The sequence below is a fragment of the Battus philenor genome, unplaced genomic scaffold, assembly GCF_028537555.1.
Source record: "Battus philenor isolate CCGP_79_NKW_IND1 unplaced genomic scaffold, ilBatPhil1.0.hap1 SCAF_11, whole genome shotgun sequence".
Taxonomy (NCBI): Eukaryota; Metazoa; Arthropoda; class Insecta; order Lepidoptera; family Papilionidae; genus Battus; species Battus philenor.
The window spans coordinates 4101678-4112114 of NW_027181673.1; the positions used below are offsets into that span (position 1 = coordinate 4101678).

The 10437-nt window shown below is 34.6% G+C and overlaps 1 protein-coding gene across 1 annotated transcript in view; it reads right to left on the reverse strand.

The window, feature by feature from the left end:
• The window catches only part of LOC137929684 (uncharacterized), a 35183-nt gene extending 25350 nt beyond the window's left edge, over positions 1-9833 (reverse strand). Inside the window, exon 1 of the mRNA XM_068772745.1 lies at positions 9653-9833. The gene's annotated coding sequence lies outside the window, so the exon portion shown is untranslated. The remainder of the gene's footprint in view (positions 1-9652) is intronic.
• Positions 9834-10437: the final 604 nt, after the last annotated feature.

A 10437-nucleotide genomic window follows, 5' to 3' on the forward strand; every position in this document is an offset into this window, starting at 1 on the left:
TCAACGCTTCTATCCAGTATCTACATGGGCTAGCTTTACCTGTGATCCATGATACTGTCAGTTATTGAATGGCGACGATGACAGTGTGCAGTGTACGTGGCTTGTGTTATTATATATTGTAGTTGAATCGAAACTTTAATAGGCGTCTTGGTCTCAAAACGATGCGGCTTTTGAATGTATCGGATGTCATTTTGTAGTAAGTAGCGGTATATAAAATATATATATAAAAGCAGTGAATTTCAGTGCTGAGCGGCAGAGTCAATAAATCGATGCCCGTTTTTGATATTGAGCAATCGTTAGCAATTCCAGGTATATATATGTGCGTGTGTGTGTATGTATATATCTAATATATAAAATTCTCGTGTCACGGTGTTCGAACTTGAACTCCTCCTAAACGGCTTGACTGATTTTTACCAAATTTAATATGTGTGTTCAGTAGGTATGAGAATCGGCTACTATTTATTTTCCATACCCCTAAATGATAAGGGTTGTTCACCCTTAAATATTTATTTTAATTTTTTGTTTTTATTTCTTTATGATACAGCATACAAAAATACATACAACCTTAAATTTTCACCCCTCTACGATCAACCCTTATTTTTTATTTGTTAATGAATTTTTTTTTTGCTCAACATTGTTTGCGGGATCAGCTAGTATACATATATATATATATTGACCGAATATAAATACAATACAAATAGACATTACAAATAAGAAAACACAGACGTTGTGCTCATAACGGCCTTGCCGTGCCCATTCAACCGATACGTAGTTACATAAGACACATCACTACCACGTTTTTAGTTCTCTCACAATAATATTATTAATCTTTAAAATCTTTAAAATAACATATCATCATATCACCATACTGGCCAGAGATCGCCACGATGACTTATGTTTACCGACCCGAGTTTCAGCGACCTCAACTATGACAGGTGGACATAATAAAAGTCGCGGAATTAGGGACTTCCCCGCGTTACGCCCACCGCCTCCGGCCGCACAAGCAATGTGCCACTGCCACTTCAAACACGAGCAATTCTTCGAGCTTAGTCGGTGAACTTGGTTCTTCAGTTCTCATTCCTAATTTGATCTCGCAGCGTAACTCGGAGCACCAAATTTACTATCTGTTATTGTTTGATTACAGTATTTTCATAACAAAGCGTAATGGATGGAATATTTTATGTACTCCATGGTTAGTTTTCTACCGTGATAACATTCGTTGTGATAACACGTGACATCGACCTTACAAGTTAATATAACAGATATTTGGTTTTAAAGTTTTAAATGCAAAAACCCGTTTCTATTCTTTAATGTTTTAAAAAACTTTAAAATAACCATTTTGTAACTTTCTTATGTTAATTCGATCTTGAACATAGATTTATCGGTTTCTTTAAAGATATATAGGTAATAAGTTACTTGTTTTTATATACACCATTAATTAATATTATAAGAAGTAGAACTTGTACCATCCAATGGATATATAATTGAACAATTGTAGCGGCGATCTTTGAGAGGCATATGCTTTTCACTGGGCGCTTATCGACTGACATTATTATGACTTCAATGCAGTACCCACTAGTTAAAAAACAAGTTGTTTGACTTACTTTTATGTTTGAGTAGTAACTAGTTGAAATCACAAAGCTAACTCAAACAGACGCGCACGCGCAATTGAATATAGGCACACGGAAACATGTACGCATTGAATAATCATCATTGTGGTGTCATCTAAGAGACGCATATCGCAAGGCCACAGATCGCACGATGGCCGGTCTTGCGCTCCCAACATACGTTTTCCCACGACATTGGTTATGTTGTTGGTCTAGTGGGGGGAGCGGGCCTACTCACGCCGCGTCTACCGGCTCTTGTTCACCAGTCATGAACCTTCCAGCTTCAACGGCAGTTATTCATTACTATCAACGAATTCGTATTCAATTAAAAAGATATATTTTTAATTAGGGATAGTGAAATGCAGACTCTCTTCTCACTTCTCTTCAGGATTTAGACTGACTTGTAATCTCTATTGTCTATTCTACTGTCTCATGAGAAGTTTTTGCTGTTAGCCTTGCGGCTTTTACAGCTTCATCGGAAACGAGTCTACGGGACGGAGGGTGAACTATATAAAATTACAGGATTTGAGTTTCCGAACCCGCATCAGTACTCGGTGGAAGGACGAGGAAGTAACACAGGTAGTGGCCGCGAGATCGTAGCAGCGGGGCTTACCCAGCCAGCCCTCGAGGACACAAACCCAGCGCGACCCGGTCGGCCGGCAGACCTCGCGGCTAGCGCGCTCAAGTAAGTCTTTCTAGTCAGTGTTACTGATCGTGTACTGAGTGAGGAGTTAAATGTGGAGGGCAGCGTGAACCACTCGGCAATCTAAGGAAGTATACTGATACTACCTCGGATCGCCCACGCTGTTCGCGGCGGCGACGTCGGGAGGCCGACGCCGTTACGTAACGAGCGGTAAGAAGTATGGTGAATGATTTTTGACCATCGCACGCGTTTTTAGTGAGCGATCGCCAGTGCAGTGGTTGCTGTAGTTGGGGAGTTATCGCTTGCAGTGTATTGAGTATCGTATCGTAGTATAAGCGTGAGGTGTGTGGTGAGTGGATTGTGGGAACCCTGCGACTGGATCTGTAAGGACGTCTTTAAGACGCCTTACGAGGTTGACTTATAATCCCCCCATAAAAGATTTTATAGTCGTCAATATTGAATCGGGCATTCTAGTATGTAATCATTTTGATATTTGCAAGTTTGAAATTAATGACATTGTATATTTTCTTTAAAGCCAGATGTAGCATAAAACCTCTGCAGTCGTTACAAAACTATAATTTGGATATTCCTTCTAATGGATTTTATTCATACCAACTTCTCGGACCTTTTCCAAACATTTTGCGAGTGTCAACTATATTGACGTTTCCTTCGTGACAATATATATGTATGTATAAACAATAGTCTGATTAAATCTAGGCTTTATTTATACAAAAAATGTTGTTAGCTTTGCAAACAACTAGTGACCTTGAAGAAGATAGGATTAGGCATATGTAAGGCTTGCTGTCCACAACATGTCTTCATAACTTTAAGCGGAGTAGTCGTGCCTCACTGCCTTAAAAGATGCCCTCTCACACCCGACAAATTTGCAAATCCTACTTGGTCAGGAGTATGTAGTAGGTGGAAAAAAATTAAAAAAGTCGAAGGAAAACATTCAATCTTGCACATGGGACGAAAAAGCTATCGATCGAGACACCGGCCAATGGCCGCTTGGGATTTTTTGCGCTAAGCTTCGGATGTTCTTATGAATCTATACAAGAAAGAAATTAACCTTGCACACGTTTAAACATAAACTCAAAAGTAGAGAAAAAGACGTGGCTCACAGAAGAGAATGCGCGGCGGTGCCGTGAAGTTTTGCCACCATATGTCTACAAACTCCCACAGTGACACATACAACACTGATAACCGCGAATGTACAAAAGGCCTAACTTTAGTAAAATGACGTATCATCTGATGTCGTCAGTTGAAAACTTTGTTTGGTTTTATCAAACCGAAGATTTTGCAATAAGCTTAAAAGACTGCTATATAGCGACTAGCGATTTAGCTGCCGGTCTCTTACCGGCGCGAGACGCGATGTGTATGACGAGGGGCCTATCTCGCACCGGCGCGAGATTTCCGCCTACTTAGTTTTATGAGCTAGAACAGCGCCGGCATCGCGTGAAGTATCATGCTAACGTGTCAGCACTGAGCTTGAACGTTCTTACTTCGTTGGGGAACAGTAAGTTTTTTAGTTATCTGTTATGTTTTTTTTTATTATGCCTGCAATATAAGTACCAGAAAGGGTTCGCTACGATCCAAAACACGCGGGACTCAACACTGATAATGAAAATTCCTTTCATAGTGTCGGTTTCATTATTTTTAATACCTTATTGATGGCACATATGGTACTTAAATAATAAAATTTGAATCCTTTTTATACAAATAATCAACAAAAAAGAAAGTTGGCTTCTGACTGACTCGCATGTTTAAGACACTGGCAATGAAGTTATTAATAGCAACATTAATTTAACCTCTCTCAACCATATCATGACACAACATGCATACGATATCTGTTTCTTTTATTTGATTCATTAAATCAGTTGATTGTACAAAGGACTTACTATAAATAAAGAGGTATACATTAGAATCGAAAGTGTACAACTTTTTAGAAGTGCAATAAAAAGTAAAGTAAGAATTAAGTTATATTGTGGTTGTTTGAAAACAACGAATGATATTAATTATTCCAAGCTTCTTAATTGACTGATTAAGCAGTACTAGCCCAGCGGTAAAGATCAGACTTGCAAAAGTAGGTCGCGAGTTCGATTCCGAGGATACATCTTATATTATTTATCCTTTGTGCATTATTTGTATAGGATTGCAATTGCTCACTGACAAGATTCCTTAGAATGAGCAGCAGTGTCCTCTGCGTACCATAATACCGGCCAACTCATCTATAAAGCGTGGCGATTATGATATACTATAAATAACTTTAGAACTTAACATATCTAATTATTCCAACATACGGTTGTAAAGTTTACACATACGCCTCATCGGTGAGTGGTTATTTAAAATCTATTTAGAAAATTTTATTTAATTTTACATACTTTTTGATTAAATTTTCAAACAAAGAACAATTGTATTTAAAATTTTATTATTTACATGATTTACTACTGAATACTTTCAACCAAAATTTGTGCGGTTTCCCGATTTCCGTGAAAATATACTAAAATATAAATATTAATAATGAATTGGGATAAATTATAAAACAGAGAAACAATTTTATTTTTCATATAAATGTGCATTACGTAATATAAATTTCATATTAAATGATACATCATAGATACTATACAAATTTTCCGTTTAAACAAGTCAATCGTAATAGTTATTTAGAAGTTTATCCTACTAAATAGACAAGTGCCTGTGTATTAAGCTCACAATTGCTCAATAAGCAGAATAGAGAACTGCTCGAGATTTCTCTATGAAATTGAATCAGGAAACGCGGAGAAAAACAGAAGAAAATGATATATCCAAGCGGATTGGTTAGTTGAAATGGCACTAGGAAGGCCACAAAACGCAGCTGGCCGCTAGTCCCTTAAGATTTTAGAGCTGATACAACAGACCAATATGCGTAGCGCCTGCCATCACCCATAAGGCTGTCAGATGACCTTTATTAAGTTGCAGAAAGGTGCAGGATCCAAGCCGCTTTCTACCGTCCTTATGGGTTATTAATGGGAGATGTCAATGTACAGTAACAGTGTACGTCTTACGGCTATAATGATGACGATGAAATGAATAAAAATTCACTATTATCTCGCAAAACAAGGAAGATTTAATAAAACAAATAATTATTAATAATCTTGAGGAGTATAATTTAATTACGAGGTGTACTCTCAAAGAATATGTTTTCGTGCCGACTATTCAATTATACTGATTACATTAGTGTTTTTAATTAAATTATATAAGCGAAAGATAAGAGTTAAGTTGTTTACACGAACCTTATAAGAAGGCAAAAGGTCGCCTAGATGCCTTCTGGAAAGGGCTATTCTCTTTCTAATTTATTATTTAAGTATGAAGTGGCAGTGGGGGTGCCCTGTAGTTCGCGACCACAAGCCGGTAGACAAGGTGTCGGTAAACCCCTTCTAGGTGGAACGGCGACATAGTTTAGGCTGGTCATGGCAGCTATCTTTGAAGAAGGCCTGTCTTGCAGTGGGCGTCTTTCGGCTTACATTATGAATCAAAAAGTATAATGAATACGGTCAACGATCGTTCATTGATTACAATAAACTATTTGATTTACTAAAACATCCGTAATACTCTAATCAATTATGTAACTGAAAATAAATACTTAAGAATGATAAAAAGCTACAAAAACAGTGCTTCAAAATTCCAAACTGAACAGCAAAGACTTGAGAAAGAAGGCGAAACGATTTCCTTCTCTGTTACTCTTTAAAGCAGTTTTACAGAATACATTCAAATATGTAATTCGGGAAGTTTTCGAAATACATGTAGATAAAACACATGTAAATGATCTGGGGTCCTTCTAACATTTGTCAAAACCCTCGACCGAAACATTGTTTCAGAAACTCGATTATGATGAGCAGAAAAGCGACCTTAACTATAAATCCAATAAAATCATATGTGATAACTAATGTAAGAAATAGTAAAAGAGGAATAGGATGATATAAGATGACAAGTTCCAATATTCGACTAAGATTGAGAGAACAATCTTCAATACTATTACATATATACCCTATTGACGTTTAATAGTAATTATTAAAACAAGCAATTGCTATTAACATAACGACTGACCTATGCTACTCAAAACACTACAAAAGCTAACCACACAGTATGAACAACCTACACCTGCAACACTCCGCACAGGACATCGCTTCATTTACAATAGAACAAAACACTACTCACTACACCACACCTGTTCCTATGAGGCGGCCGCCGCTCCCTAACCTCGAACAGCGTAGGTGACCAGAGCTTGGATCTGGATCTCTCCTTGGCTCGCCTGTGGTCCACGCCTTCGTCCCAAGCCGCATATACACAACATAAACACTACACAGCTCTACTCGAGTAGAGCGGTTTACTACGCGGGAACATCATCGTACAACTGGAATGCGTCTGTATAACTTCTGTTTTATTTTTAACTTCACGGACACTTTCACTCCGTGTACCCAGTTCTGATAAAGCTGTAAAAGCCACCGGGCTAGCAGCATCAACTTCAACCGAAACAAAGCAAGCAGCTGACACACGCGAAAATAATCAGAAAGTTTCAGCTTGTCAATGCAACAAAAAATAAGCATATTTATCGGGGCAATCGATTTCTATTACAAGACTATTGTGTTCATCTTATATTGTCTTTACTATTTCCGCAAGTACCGTGCAGTTTGCAAATGACACCATCGTACCTGTAAGTTAGTTTGAACAAAATTGGCATTTGCCCTATCAAAGTGAAGAATTGTGGTGACCCACAAGAAATTAATATATGTCTGAATATAAGACAATAGCACATAATATACGATATATAATAAAAGATAGTCTTTAAGAGAGTAAACTGCTTAAAACTGACTTAGACCAAAACTGACTCAACAGCCTGGAGGTTTTTGACCTATTGCTTGAATACACACTACACGGAAAGTAGTTGACTTGTCGTAAAATGAGCGGAATGCTGATTGGTTGCAGAAACCAGCCCGGCTGCGTATGCAACGCGCTCAATGATACTAGATATGATAGTTTAATTTTTTCTTGAATTTAATTAATTAAAAGAAAAAGAAAACGAAAGTATCCACATTGACGTAGAAAATTTAAAAGATAAATGTTTCGTAAGACTTAAAATATGCAATGGGAACAAGGTTAGGTGTGTACGTAATGTACACAAGATTATCTTGTTTCAAAACAATGCAAATAAACTTAATGTACTTAATAATACACAAGATTCTAAGACGATAACAAGAACCAAACTATTTTTTTATTGTTTACGTCCCCATTTTTATCTCGTTCCCTAGTTAATAGTTCAGCAATTTTTTTAGCATACTCTACTATCATTCTTCACATTATACATTATATATATATTATTTTGCTAATAAAATATCTACATTATTAACCAGTTTTTTTGTCCTTTTTTATTAAAATATAATCCACCGCGCATTTAACTGTCCTATTAGAATTTTTACAAATTAAAACTGCTCAAATTATTTCATTACATTGCATAGTAACTGCTTAAATATTTTTTTAATTAATTCCATTTCCGGATTCTTTTTCTCACAGCAAGTCAGAATACAATGTAATATTTCAATGAATAGTTAAAATCACGAGATACATTACAATTTATATTATAATACGTCTCCATATTTAACTAAATCCACAGACAGCTTTAATTCAGATTTAACCTGCACATTGAGTCCTGCACAGAGTTGTCTGTGTAAAAAAGGCGAAATCTCTGCCAGTCTTTGAAAGGCGACTTAAACTTCTTACCACTGTACACTGACATATTAATATTAAAAAATTGTTTTTTTTAATTATGTAATTTATATAAACCAAACTCTTTATTTATATAGTCAAAAAATCGTCAACAATTCAAAAACTTTACAAAAATTTTATAAAATGAAAGAAATCTAAAAATTTTTACTAAAAAAAAAACCGTCCAAAAGAAGTAAATATTATATCAAATTTATATATGTATTTATAAAGTGAAAATAAGGAATTACAATTTCGAAAAAAAAATTAAATTATTGTACAGTAGACCATGTAAAAACATAAATTTAAATTAGGAACTAAAGTCAATTTTGCAATTTGCTATTAGCAAGCGCGCACGTTTATTACGGACTGTACCAAAAATGCTATCGACAGTAGATACGTCTGATATGCAGATGTCTAGTATAATTGTCGGGTTTGAATAACTTCCCATTCCGTTCCATCAGTGGGCGTTCATCCACTGGCATGACAATATGAACCAGATATAACCCTGTCCTCTTTCCAGAGTCAGGGCATCTTGAATCCAGAATATTGCCCCCGCAACCAAAAAAGTTTATTATAGCAACATTTGCACCCGGATAACAAAAAAGTAAGAAAATTTTTATCAATATTTTAAATTTCTGAACTTCGAAAAAAAATGAGCGATCATCGTAGTTTAGCCGTATAAATACAATATTGAAACATATGAGGTAATTTAGTAAGTATCGAAGAAAATAAACTTAATAATAATAAATGCTATATAAATAATAACCTATGTTGAATTATAACTTCGCCATACGATTTATTCGAAAATCGAAGAAAATTTTTTATTCATGTCAACTCACATTGCTTCGTAACTTCTATATTTAGCATTCATTGTTCATCATTATATGAACAAAGAATTGTATTTATAATCAAGGCGTCATTATTAACGTTTATGTCAATAATTTTTAATCCAGAATAACATAAAATAAATTTATGTTACTAACAGATAATTGGTTATAAATAATTAAATTGTAAAATAAAAAAATATATTTCTTGGACGTTTGAGGAATATTACAAATAAGATACAATGTTATAGACGTCAAAATTAAGATAGTCGGTTGTTTACAACACCTTGTTTACACTGAATTATCACATCTTGAATTAACAGCATCGGTGTTTGCTATTTATATTAAGATCTTTGGTATTACATAATTAGGAAAACATTTGTTGTGAAACGATTATTGTTAAAAATATAACAATCATACAATAAAATAATTTAACATTATTAATTTTTAATTTTTCTATGATTAAAAGTCACAAAATTGACAAAACAATAAAATTCTAGATGACCTGACTAATGTTGAAGTTCATTCAATTAAATATAATAAATATTGTGTTTAAATTGATATCTTTCTCTAAATTTGTAGTATTTTATATAGTTAAAAACATAACTTTGAAGGAGTGTACTTTAAAACATTTTAAGAAATATAAAACCTTTTTTGTAAGAAGTTTATAAAGTTTAATTGTTATAATTTTCTTGTTGAAGTTATTGCTCATAAACGCTATATTCGTGATGAGCGTCACATAAACAATAAGCCCTTTTTGATTCCCACGAATGTAAACTGTATTGGAATATCGTCGCCATAGCTCGAGACATTACTTTAGTTAAAACATACTCTACCTTTATCCAAATAGCACTTAATAACTGATTCTATGCACGATTTCTTTATTTTTATTATTTCACCGAGTCACGTTTCGCGATTTGTTTTTGTATCATTAACCGACCTATTTATAATAACGTATAACTGTCTCGATAAACTGGCATAAACTGCGTTGTCGTTGTACGCACGATTCACTCACGACCGTAGTGTTGGTAACTATGTTATTTTCTAAACAATACATACCGGCTCCTAGAACAAAACTACAACGTACTTGAAATTAAACCTAATGCAGATAAAAATAAGATTCTTTATAAGTTTTAGATCAACTAACGGCTACATAAAGCCATACTTAATATGCTGAACGCGTTGATTTATTTATCTAACGTAATTAATTTATTGCTTAATTTAAAACTATCAAGCCAACAGTTACGCATTTAGTAACCAATGCGTACATTTTATATTATTTTGATGCAGTTAAATAATGTAAATTGGGGCGTCATAGTTAAAATTGGTAGATTTTGAAATAGATACTTCGATAATTAAAATGCAAGCGAACGCATTGTTGAACCCATCACTAGACCTTGTGTACATAAAATTGCAGCCGACGATCGTAACGCAAGAAATAAAACATGTACGCAGTTTCGAAAACGATAAACAGGGATATAAGTAAGAAAGTAGAATTTTTAATGAAAAAAATAAAATGTAAAGGACACTAAGGCAATATTGTTCGTCTTTTTTCGTTAATTATTTAAGTATATTTATTGTTTTAGATAAATAGAGTTTTTTTTATCATAAATATAATATT